General features: G+C 36.6%; 1 long non-coding RNA gene across 1 annotated transcript; it reads right to left on the reverse strand.

The window, feature by feature from the left end:
* Positions 1-8,043: 8,043 nt before the first annotated feature.
* Positions 8,044-12,398, reverse strand: LOC117329627. Its single transcript, XR_004533241.1, has 4 exons — positions 12,319-12,398; positions 11,731-11,809; positions 11,019-11,073; positions 8,044-8,625 (listed from the first exon to the last, which is right to left on the reverse strand). It is a non-coding gene; the product is annotated as an uncharacterized LOC117329627 (long non-coding RNA).
* Positions 12,399-13,200: the final 802 nt, after the last annotated feature.

Here is a 13,200-nt window from a genome sequence, read left to right on the forward strand (position 1 = left end):
TAATGGCGATGAAAAGTGTACTAATATTCTAATGGCGATGAAAAGTGTACTAATATTCTAATGGCGATGAAAAGTGTACTAATATTCTAATGGCGATGAAAAGTGTACTAATATTCTAATGGCGATGAAAAAGTGTACTAATATTCTAATGGCGATGAAAAGTGTACTAATATTCTAATGGCGATGAAAAGTGTACTAATATTCTAATGGCGATGAAAAGTGTACTAATATTCTAATGGCGATGAAAAGTGTACTAATATTCTAATGGCGATGAAAAGTGTACTAATATTCTAATGGCGATGAAAAGTGTACTCATATTCTAATGGCGATGAAAAGTGTACTAATATTCTAATGGCGATGAAAAGTGTACTAATATTCTAATGGCGATGAAAAGTGTACTAATATTCTAATGGCGATGAAAAGTGTACTAATATTCTAATGGCGATGAAAAGTGTACTAATATTCTAATGGCGATGAAAAGTGTACTAATATTCTAATGGCGATGAAAAGTGTACTAATATTCTAACGGCGATGGAAAGTGTACTAATATTCTAATGGCGATGAAAAGTGTACTAATATTCTAATGGCGATGAAAAGTGTACTAATATTCTAATGGCGATGAAAAGTGTACTAATATTCTAATGGCGATGAAAAGTGTACTAATATTCTAATGGCGATGAAAAGTGTACTAATATTCTAATGGCGATGAAAAGTGTACTAATATTCTAATGGCGATGAAAAGTGTACTAATATTCTAATGGCGATGAAAAGTGTACTAATATTCTAATGGCGAATGTGCAATATACTTTATGCACGAGGACTCTTGCATTTTTTTTTTTTTTTTTGCAAAAATGAAATAGAATAGTCGGATTTCAGATTAACTTATGAATTTCTTTTTCGGAAAAGCGAAATTAGGTTTATGCCGCTTTATCAAACAACACTAATAAAATTCTGCCGACGCGTTCCCTCATTGACACAGTCAACACGGCCACGCATGCCTACAACATATAATGTGACATAGAGAAGACGAGATTTCAAACGAGAGCGTGGTATTGGCACGCGCCTCGCTGATAACGGAAGAGAAGATAAGTTGATGTTGAATGAGTAATTAGAATGGAGTGTATAAACAAGCTATACGGGTAATTACGAGGCCATTGTTCTCCATTCCCGTATGTCTTCGTCTGCTCACAAGATGCCAGGATCCCTCCTCCAGTGCAAAGTGTGTCCGCATATTGTGCAATGGAGACCCGCTCCCCTGATGTCTTCCAGCTCAAATTCTTAGACTTTAAAGATGGATTATAACCATAAATCCATTGAGTGTAATTCAATGAGATGAGGGGGGATGATAGTGTGCTAATCTATCGTAATTACCTTGTTTGTACGACCCGTCATGGCCTTAGGCCGAGCATCAGATCATTACTATAAAACTGTTTTATTGGCATTTGTATGGAAACACTGTGGTCGCCTCTTACCGAATTATCAGTAACGCCAATCTTGTTTTACCTTCCCAGAAAGTGTAAGAAAAGATTCCCATTATGTACTCTTCAGAAGTAACAGTACATTGTAACAATGATATGATGTCTATATCATAATTAGGCGGCTAAACTGAATGCATTTTAGATAATTCCTACTACTGTATGGTAGTTAAATCCCGAATTAGCGAAATTAAATCATCCACGAATATTACCAACTTAACAGTATGTAAAAAAGATATCAGTTTACGTTCCCAAAACACAGTGATTGCCCTGTTCGTTGAGTTAATCGTTGTTTGTCTTTGCTCGTGAATCTATCATCGGGGTTCCCCAGAAACTACCTCTCGGACACTAATTATACTTGAAACGAGGACTGGTTGTCAGGTAAAGGTTTGCAACGCGCATTTCTTATGACGTCATACAAAATGGTCAATATTTCCTTTCCTCTGATTGGTTAAAAATAAATATTCTAAAAATTTAGGAAATAGACTACTGGGGAAGTTCGAAAGGATTTTGGAAATATCTCTGGTACAATAAAAAAATATTTACATTGTATTAATAGAAACTACGGGTTCTTGTGTATGTAAGTGTTAGTATTTTTATCCAAGAAATCACCGATATTCCTTCGTGTACTTTCGAAATATCCTTACAAATTGGTCTTCAGTGTCTTAACTAAAACGAAAGGGAAGAAGAAACAGCCAAGGAAAGACCGGGTCTATCTTTGTTGCATGTGGTGTATTGAAATTGCTTCCATTTTGGGCATCGCGGAAGGCCAAAAGGTCAATTAAGTGCATTGAACGAACACACGATATGTCCAAAACGAAGGGGATGATTGGAATATAATAAGGTGTTTTTGTCGTCTGCTCGGAAACATAAAAACTGAAAGAAATTGTACAATGTACGTTTTTTAACGATAACTTATTTTGCCAACAGTAATCAACCGCGGAACCCGTCGCTGTACAAAGGCTGCGAGTGGAAATGAGCTAGCCGGAAGCAGTCTTGGTCAATAGGATGTTTTACATCTAAATTAAGGTACAAATAAGATAAAGTTAATAACAACTCTAATTTGACAGACGTATCATTGACCATATAAGGTATACAACCTGGTAACAGTACATTATGTGGTAGAAATACGTAACCGTATGGAGGTAAATCAGACGTCTGAAGACATGAATTTATTCAGTCTGGTTTTATTCACTTAGGCCTATGCTATTGTGTTGAAATTAGAAAGGTAACACTGAAACTGCTAGAGGTATAAAAAACTTCTTGGCCTGCAAAAATGTTTTTCTTTCTTTAGTTGGTATATATACTATACAATAATGACACTTTTCTATCGATATGATCTCTTATAGAGCGAAGATGGCCAATATCGACGAGGCTTTTGATATTGGTTATCTGAGCTCCATAAATCAACAAAGTGCCATAACTGTTTGATGACATTTCGGTATCAACACTAGAGCACAGAATGGTAAAGGTATGATAATATGACATTTAAACTGAATCTTATTCCATAATATCCACCATAACGTCATAAATATCCCATCTTTGATAAAAAAAAAATCATATTGCCCTCTCACGACAACTTGACGGAATGTATCTGACAAATCTGATTGGCTGAAATTACGCGACGTCACAGAACACTTGCACGAGCGTACAATACGATGTTGTATCACTGTCGTACAGTGCGATTCGCTGTTGGGATGACACCTGATCGGAAGTAGACCAATCGGCATCTGATACAAAACTGAAAATGTAATAGAATAAGTATCTTTCATCTAGTACTTAAACAATTGATTGTACATGTAGTATATATATATATCTACGTGATCGATATTTAAAACAAGAAACGAACAAAATAGGTAAATGTGGCTACTATAACACGTGGTGCTACTCGCATTACGAATGAATGGAATGTGAAACAGAGCCATTGTTTTGTTTAAGAGTAAATGAAGAATTAAGAGATATTATTGATCTCTGCTAACATATAGGTACCGATGGGGATTTTTTTACCAGTGACAGCTGTCGACAGAGGCATTATAAAAGGACATCCCAAAACTAGTATGAGGATTATACTCACGTGTGATTTGAAACCTTGGGTTTGTTTCTGATTTCTCATATACTGTTGTATCAAATTCAGCTCATACGGACAAAGTAATATAATATGTTTACACTTTTTTTTGTATTATTAGCATATAAATTTGATTTCATTTTATATAGTTCTGTGATTACCAGTGATTGGTTTTACATCTGTATAACGGTTCGGGGTGAATGTAAAGTAATCTGATCATGATTTAAAACTGTTCCGTTTGTATATATTAGGTTTAACACCATTGACTCTATTTACGTTTGTAATGTGAACTGAAAGCTTGAGTGATGAACCCGATTTCTACGAAAGACATTATATAACTGCTTCTATATTGAGTGTCATCCACACAAAAACTACTCCTAATTGTCCGTGTGTTACTCTTCTGTATTTGCCAGCTTGCTTACAACCCAAACAAGAAAAGGAAATGTGGCACGCGCGAGGCACGCGACTCCACGTGACCTCCGACCAACCAGCCATATGTTTACATCCTGTGAATAATCCGGGCCATGGCTCAAAATAAATGACTGAAAAGCCCCGGATAACCGGGGTAGCGAGATCGCACCAGGGAAGCAATGTCTGAAGTCATTTTTGTCTGGTTTTCTTATTATTCTCTTTAGAAAGGCTTTCAGGTTGATTTACGATTTTATCATAGTTACTGTGTAAGAGTTTAAATCTAAATATAATATTGATTCTTCTACTTCAGTTTCGTATGAAGCTATTCACAGTTGAAGTAGATGTTTGCTTTGAGTTTCAAGAAAAAATACGATTTATTTGTCACGATTAAGCTGACCTATCATTTTTGTCTCGGTCCGTATCAGTTGACTGAGCACGACGGCTGCTCGGTACACGCCGAGTCGGTATTATATTATATGGATAAATGTATCCTGTTTTAATACGACAAGCTCTTAAAGCGCCCTGTTATGATTGTAAAAATCTATCAGAGCGCCATCTCAATCTCCGTCACACGGGTACAATGACAACGTCAATTAAAGCTGTAGAGCATCGGATTGATTATGTTAAACATTTCCTACGCCACAAGAGCTATTGTATTGTCACGTATACTTCAGATATTTGATGTGATCATGCCAGTAATATTTTATTGGCTAAGTTGCATATTTCTTGTTTTAAATACAGGACAGGTAACCTAAATATATAGTTTGTTAATTAAATCCTTGCATAACAAATATATTGAAATTGGAGGTTTTTCCTCCTCCTCCTCCTCCTCCTCCTCCTCCTCCTCCTCCTCCTCAGACGATGGATGACCGCCACAAATTTCAAATTTGTCCGATGAAAAAGTTCCTAATTGGTCACTTCGAAATCTGCCACCAGCAATGTCATAGACGAATAAAGCGATAACATATATCCTATCTACACTCAGCCAGTGGAATCTTCTCTATAATAAACCTAGATATAAGAACAATTCTTCATTTCCTCATTGGTCTGATCTTCCCACTTTTCTGTCCCTCGTTACTCTTCTTCTATCCTGTTTTAACTATCTGTGTATACGTCACCATCGTAATTTAGGTTATGGTGCCATGCTTGACTTATATGCTTCCTATTATGTCCAAAACAGGCCTTTCCTTCATCACTCTCAATCTGCCGCCGTCTAAGTAGACAGCACTTATCACATCTAACGCTATCACAAAATAATAAAAAACGCCTTTGTGTGACCTTCGTTCATTACATATGTACAACTCGTAAATTAATTATTCATCCTTTGTTTTAATCCCTTTGTTATTCTGAAGATCCCTATAAAAGACCACCCGCGTGGATGAAAACACCGGATGGAAAATTAAACAAGAAGAAAAGCGTTATGAAGGAAGCGTTTTACAGAAATAAAATATGGACATCCATGTTTTTATGCAGAACTGCTGTTAAATACTAGCTGGAATTGTTAATCCATCTTCCCTTGGACGTTCGTGTTATTTTTCTGAAGAACACACCTTTACATAAACAAGTAGATTTGGCTATTTTCAACATTCGAATATATTAGTTTAATTTCCTTCTTTTCTCTTTAGAATTAGTAATCAACTCTTCTTTTATCAATACAGAATATCCTGTAAGCCATGTCCTGAAGGGATGAATGGAGAAGAAGAGAGGGAGAGAGGCTGAGCGTGGGAGGGGGAGGAATGCGGAGGAAGAATTCTTTTATGAGTAAGAGATGAAATCGACAGGACATTGTCGTACATTGATAACTGAAGATAAACTCAAACAGTACCCCGGAAGGACGCACGAGACTCGGGTAAGATAGCACAATATATATTGATTTTTATTTTTATAATTTTTTGATATTATTTTATCTTAATAGGTGATCACAGTTCGTGCTACCTTCAGCTAACATGTCAAAGTAGTCTTCGTTTTTTCTTTCTTGTGATCTAGTCACGTATCGTCACTACAAACACGTTCGTTATCACGAGACCAGCACGTGCTGTTATGACTGCTAAAACGCTATTCATATAAGTCATGTTCATTTTAAACAGTCACATTTGTATATATTGATAGGGTATTTATCTGAGGAAGCTGTTGAGAAGGAATATGACATTTTCTATAGGACATACTGTAAGGCCTGATTTTCTGAGGCGCTCTATTTTCGCTGTTTTACAAATTGCAATAGACCATTGAAATACAGAATGTTATAGCCTTTTTCAAAATGCAATGTTTTACAATTTTTGCTTTAAATGATATAAAAAACAGCATTTATTTTCTACAAAGAATTTTGTATTCCATACATAAAAGCGCAACCCCACTTCCCATCCTCAAAGTCTTCTAATACGCTTCCATTTATGAAGTTATTTATTTAAGCAAGTAACACCTTTGTAAAATGTCATAAAAACAATTAAAGGTATATGTAAAACTCATTTTGACCAATTAACCAATTAATATCAGCATACCTTACCACAGTAAGCTGGACTTTTTTTTTGTTTTAGGATAGGCGATATCCACGTGAAAAATATATGTCCAATACAATAAAACTTTCATCGAACCACCAGGTATGTCAACGGAACCACAATGTATGTCAACGGAACCACCAGGAATCTCAACGGAACCACCAGGAATGTCAACAGAACCACCAGGTATGTCAACGGAACCACAATGTATGTCAACGGAACCACCAGGAATGTCAACGGAACCATCAGGAAGGTCAACAGAACCACAATGTATGTCAACGGAACCACCAGGTATGTCAACGGAACAATCAGGAATGTCAACGGAACCACCAAGAATGTCAACGGAACCACCAGGAATGTCAACGGAACCATCAGGAATGTCAACGGAACCACCAAGAATGTCAACAGAACCACCAGGAATGTCAACGGAACCATCAGGCATGTCAATATAACCACTAGGTATATCAACATAACCACAGTTTATATTTTATCATATCACTGTGTACACTAGATCACGTGGTAAACTATCTCTCTGTTTCTAAGTAGAATATTATTTCGCTACCCCCTCCCATTCCAGCGAGACGTCATAGATACCTGATCCTGTCTCTTGTCACCTTCCCAATGCCAGACCAAAGTAGTCGATAATTAATGAAGTGGGTTTGTCGGTGTTGACACCTCCGCCACAAATTCACTTAACAATTGTAGACGGACTTCTGCATATGTAATAAAACCGCCCATGTTTCTCAAAAAATGATTTTTTCTGTCGCCCTGCAAAAAAAAAATCATCCTTTATGTTTTACTGTTTTAGCAGTAAACAGCCATATGACGCCAGGACAGACATTACCTAAGTTAAATTAATTTCCATTGTTATCGTCTATTTTTCATCATTTGTTCACCCTGACGTGCGACGCGTATTTTTACTGCCAGAAATCTAACACGTGTATGTCATGTTGAATAATATGTAAGCTTACATTTACTGTTTAACATGAAAAGGTCATTGTGTATATACTCTCGTTGTGTTCGTTGTTGCTATGAAACCACGAGTTTAAATACCACGAATATTGTTGTATGCGTTATTGTTATAGTATTGTTGCATGGGCTAACACGAAAGTTTGATCCCACGAAATAATTTGAAACACCAAATCACGAAAAAAAATACTCGCGAACATCTCATGTTATACAGTACGTGTAAATGTACACAATAGTCTTCATCATACCAGATAAAACGTGCATAGACATGTTCTGATTGATGCATTGTCAAATATTCTGATATTCATTTCGATTTTGAGAATATCTTATTTAGCGAGCTTACCTCTTAAGAAAACATGATCTCGCAAATGCTGTTCTAGAAATGACTTTAATTCACGAAGAATGAATTACTAGAGTCATGAGGTAGAAGCCGATCATTGGACGCCATTGGCCGCCATTGGCCGCCATTTTGTTTTCGGGACAAGAACAATTAGAGACGCTAATACTTTCCATCACAATGGACTGGCGGAGTACAAATTCAAATATGTAATTAAGATATCGTTTAATTATGGGGCTAATGTCCCTTCTGTTATATAAAAGAGTGTCTTTGGCAGATATTAGATTTCAGATTTTTATTGTTCACTCAGAGGTCACACATTAAAAGCAAGTTTTACAAATGGTGGAACACAACAAATCTTATACACTCTTTAAAACTTGTTCAAGTCGTTCAACAAACTTACTAACAGTTGAACGACACACTGTGGAATCGAGGTAATGGGTCTGATATGACAGTGTGTAAATGTGTAAACTTACTTACGAAAAAAGGATAAAATGTTTCTTCATAGAATAGGAAAATTAGCGATCGCTATCGATATTATCCAGTTAGCAAAACGTTTTTATTGAGATGCTCGTTGTTGCTGTTCCGAAGATGAAGACGAAGAATCCATAGAATCTAGGCTGTAGAGGAACACTTAACGGTAAACGTAGAAACAAGCAGACAATTATTTCAAGTTATTCATGATCAAAACCGCCACACTAATTCAGAGGATATCTGACATTACATCCTGTCCCTATATCTTTGGTCAACTTATGAGGAGGAACAAATTGGATTAATTTGCAAGCTTACGATAAAAAAAACCCCATCCATATTTGAAAAACTCTCTTCGAAACTGTTTAACGTTGATGAAAATCGTCTCAATTCAGTTACAACCTGAAAAGAGAAAAACATATAATTGATGAAACAGTATGTTGTTGATGACAAGATTGATCGTACGTTTTTTTGATGAGTGTTATCAGGGAATATTTACATATCTGTATTTGATAAACTAATGAAAACGTAATTAGTGTGTCAAACAGAGAGTGTGTCAAACAGAGAGTATGTGTCAAATAGAGAGAGAGAGAGAGAGAGAGAGAGAGAGAGAGAGAGAGAGAGAGAGAGAGAGAGAGAGAGAGAGAGAGAGAGAGAGAGAGAGAGAGAGAGTCAAACACAGAGTGTGTCAAACAGAGAGTGTCAAACAGAGTGTCAAACAGAGAGTGTCAAACAGAGAGTGTGTCAAACAGAGAGAGAGTGTCAAACAGAGAGTGTCAAACAGAGAGTGTCAAACAGAGAGTGTCAAACACAGAGAGTGTCAAACACAGAGTGTGTCAAACAGAGAGTGTCAAACAGAGAGTGTGTGTCAAACAGAGAGTGTCAAACAGAGAGAGTCAAACACAGAGTGTGTCAAACAGAGAGTGTCAAACAGAGAGTGTCAAACAAAGTGTGTCAAACACAGAGAGTGTCAAACACAGAGAGTGTCAAACACAGAGAGATTCAAACACAGAGTGTGTCAAACAGAGAGTGTCAAACAGAGAGTGTGTCAAACAGAGAGTGTCAAACAGAGAGTGTCAAACAAAGTGTGTCAAACAGAGTGTGTCAAACAGAGAGTGTCAGAGTGTGTCAAACAGAGAGTGTCAAACAGAGTGAGAGTGTCAAAGATAAAGTGTCAAACACAGAGAGATTCAAACACAGAGTGTGTCAAACAGAGAGAGTCAAACACAGAGTGTGTCAAACAGAGAGTGTCAAACAGAGAGTGTCAAACAAAGTGTGTCAAACACAGAGAGTGTCAAACACAGAGAGTGTCAAAAACAGAGAGTGTCAAACAAAGAGTGTCAAACAGAGAGTTTCAAACAGAGAGAGAGTCAAACACAGAGTGTGTCAAACAGAGAGTGTCAAACACAGAGTGTCAAACACAGAGTGTGTCAAACACAGAGTGTGTCAAACAGAGAGTGTCAAACACAGAGTGTGTCAAACAGAGAGTGTCAAACACAGAGTGTGTCAAACAGAGAGTGTGAAACAGAGAGTGTCAAACAAAGTGTGTTAAACAGAGTGTGTCAAACAGAGAGTGTCAAACAGAGTGTGTCAAACAGAGAGTGTGTCAAACAGAGAGTGTCAAACAGAGAGTGTCAAACAGAGAGAGAGTGTCAAAGATAAAGTGTCAAACAGAGAGTGTCAAACAAAGAGTGTCAAACAGAGAGTGTCAAATAGAGTTATCAAACAGAGAGAGAGTGTCAAACAGAGAGTGTCAAACAGAGAGTGTGTCAAACAGAGTGTGTCAAACAGAAAGTGTATCAAATAGAGAGAGAGTGTCAAACAGAGAGTGTCAAACAGAGAGTGTCAAACACATAGTGTGTCAAACAGAGTGTGTCAAACAGAAAGTGTATCAAACAGAGAGAGAGTGTCAAACAGAGAGTGTCAAACAGAGAGTGTCAAACAGAGAGTGTGTCAAACACAGAGTGTGTCAAACAGAGAGTGTGTCAAATAGAGAGTGTGTCAAATAGAGAGTGTGTCAAATAGAGAGTGTGTCAAATAGAGTTATCAAACAGAGAGAGTGTGTCAAACAGAGTGTGTCAAACACAGAGTGTGTCAAACAGAGAGTGTGTCAAACAGAGAGTGTGTCAAACAGAAAGTGTGACAAACAGTGAGTGTGTCAAACAGAAAGTGTATCAAACAGAGAGTGTGTCAAACAGAAAGTATCAAACAGAAAGTGTGTAAAACAGAGAGTGTCAAACAGAGAGTGTGTCAAACAGAGAGTGTGTCAAACAGAGAGTGTGACAAACAGAGAGTGTGACAAACAGAGAGTGTGCCAAACAGAGAGTGTGTCAAACAGAGAGTGTGTCAAACAGAAAGTGTGTCAAACAGAGTGTCAAACAGAGTGTGTCAAACAGAGAGTGTGTCAAACAGAGAGTGTGTCAAACAGAGAGTGTGTCAAACAGAGTGTGTCAAACAGAGAGTGTGTCAAATAGAGAGTGTGTCAAACAGAGTGTGTCAAACAGAGAGTGTATCAAACAGAGAGAGTGTGCCAAACAGAGAGTGTGTCAAACAGAGAGTGTGTCAAACAGAGAGTGTGTCAAACAGGCTAGTCATTTAACCACAAGTTTGGTTATTGCAATTTTATTATTATCTTGATAAAATAAATAACAATAAAAAATATGCATCTTTGTTTGAGCTGCTGTCTTTTGTTACCAGGTGAATCTTAGAATATCTCATAAACACGCCATGATACCATACCTAACTTCTATAGAATCTGAGCACGCTCCATCTACACGCCGTGACGCCATGCCTACCTTCTTTGAAACGGAATATAGGATTAGCTAATCACTCCTGTTCTTGTCTTTGGAACTATAAACAAAAGAACACCCATTAAATGAACTGCCATTTCCCAAAGAAAGCGTGCTATACAAACTCACAGCCGTTCGCCGATCAACGAGATCTTAATCCGAGCGTTGTTTGTACAATTTATTGTTACTAGATCGTCAGAGCAAGACAATGGTGTTGTCATAATTGGTGATTGTTATGTTTAAGTAATGCATTGTCTATTACATCATTTAAACAATGGTATCCAGCACGTGCAGTCAACACGTACACAACGTAGCAATTAAAATTAATTTGTCAATATTCTTAAACAGTTTTATCGCGAGAGTGTCAAATTGCAAAGTAATACCACAACAGTTTGAAAAAAAAAAAAATCATCATTGTGGCTCTTTGTTTGACATTTATAGAAGTTATAAAGATTTACATTCCAGATTACATTAAAGATTTTTATGATGACGGTGGCAAATGCGTTTAAGTTGTGATTTTTCACATATCCTATCTGTAGAGACAATCTCGGAACGTCCGCTGGTAATGACGCGCACCTATTTACAAGACATTACGTGTCATCGCAGTGTACAGAAAAGCAGGTACCATAACGCTATGAAAACCCCCCATCTTGCATATAATTAAAACTACACATATCTAACAGGCATTGTTTTCTTTCCTAGAATTTCTTTGTTTTACCTTTAATGACTCTTTTGTCTTTTCAGACACGCGCTTGTCTTCTGTGTTCTTTTGTCCTGCCATTTGGTATTCTGTCTACCTGGTGAGTTGAAGCGGAATAAACCCGTCAGACGTTTTAATTGGAATTTGAACCTTACCTAGACCTTATTCTTTGACAGCAAGTCAAGATCTGCTGATTTTATGTTTGAATGTTGGCATTTTATTTAACTTAACCATAAGACTCACGATTTGTTTTATCCTTCAATTTGTTAATTTGTTAATTTTTTAATTCAAAAAGAAAACGCATTTGACATCACAAACTTACTCGCTCAGCTATTTTTGTGTCTAAATGTCTAAGAATGATATCATTTCCTATAAAACATCAGTATATGTCTTAGTGTAGATGATACTTAAAAGATACTATAGCTGTAAAAATTACTGTCGGGAGATATCAGCAGGCATACAAATTTCAAAAATATGTCATGAAACTAAAACTTTCCCTTAATTACAAAAATATGAAGTATCTGAAACCGTGATTTGTAAATACCTAAATCTGTGCAAAACAAAAACATAACAATTTGGTAGGTCCTTCAAGAATACGTATATTACCACTCGTAAGTAGAATACTGCGCGGACTCCTCTCTCACACCCATGTGACTCTATTCAGCTTTCCTCCTTGTCGCATTCCTTACAAACAACAACTGAGGTTAGCATTGTTTTAAGTCATCAACATATATTTATTAAATGTGTTTTACGGTATACGCATGTGCATCGCTATGGTGTCTTGAGCCCATTTTCACTATTTATCAGAAGAAATCACCGAGTATGCATTCTACAGTTATAGTCGCTTTAAATGAAAAACAGATGATTGATGGGCATATACATTTCTTATAGGGATAGAACAAAAGACACATACATGTTAGAGTTACTGTAAAACTAAACATTTTCGTGGTGCTCAAGCTTTGTGGTTTTGTAAAAGATTCCATTTCGGGGATATTTTATTTCGCGGATTAATATGAAGCACAGATCTCTAGGAATGGCCTTGGGAAGAAGTAACTAAAATTGTGTTGTTGGTGACATTATTTGATTATTTGGATCTAATGAATGCAATAAATAATCATTCGTTAAGCTATTGAAATTTTATAGCAAAAGCTCAGTGTACCCATTGAAGTTATCAAAATCTAAACCAAAGAAAAATAAATACTTCATAGCATCTAAGTGAATTTCCGGGGTAGATCACTTTAGGTTTTGATATCTGAGTGAAACATCATTCACCTTAATTTTTCTTTTCGTTGAATACTCTTAGGAAAATCAAGCATGCTACATTCAAAATAATACGATGTTTTGATAATTATTTCTCTGTAAAACAAATCACAATATTCGGAACTGAAAAATAGACATTATTATGAATTTTTTTTTTATAGTTTCAATCCCAAAATGATTATGACATTTTGCATTTTCTAGACTTAATTCTCTAACCTTTAGCGGTTT

This window comes from Pecten maximus, chromosome 6 (genome assembly GCF_902652985.1).
Source record: "Pecten maximus chromosome 6, xPecMax1.1, whole genome shotgun sequence".
NCBI classification, from domain to species: domain Eukaryota; kingdom Metazoa; phylum Mollusca; class Bivalvia; order Pectinida; family Pectinidae; genus Pecten; species Pecten maximus.